Below are 261 nucleotides of genomic sequence, written 5' to 3'. Positions count from 1 at the left end.
TTCAGCAATCTATTTCCTCCCAAAAACAAGAGAAGGGGAGAGTGATCAGTAAATCCCAGCCGGCAGCCGGCCACTGTCTGCGTGGTGCGTGCAAAGTTTTGTTAGTGTTCAGATATCCATTAATATCGTATACTGAACTGCAGTGTGTTTTCATTGTCTCTGTGATTGATTGAAGAGCATTTTCAGATATGCCGATTGATTAGTAACTCGTTAAATTTATGGCTGCTTTTATTGTTCAATGAATATTCCCGATTGCATAAA

Source organism: Penaeus monodon, chromosome 25 (genome assembly GCF_015228065.2).
Source record: "Penaeus monodon isolate SGIC_2016 chromosome 25, NSTDA_Pmon_1, whole genome shotgun sequence".
In the NCBI taxonomy this organism is placed as follows: domain Eukaryota; kingdom Metazoa; phylum Arthropoda; class Malacostraca; order Decapoda; family Penaeidae; genus Penaeus; species Penaeus monodon.
This window is presented reverse-complemented; position numbering follows the sequence as displayed.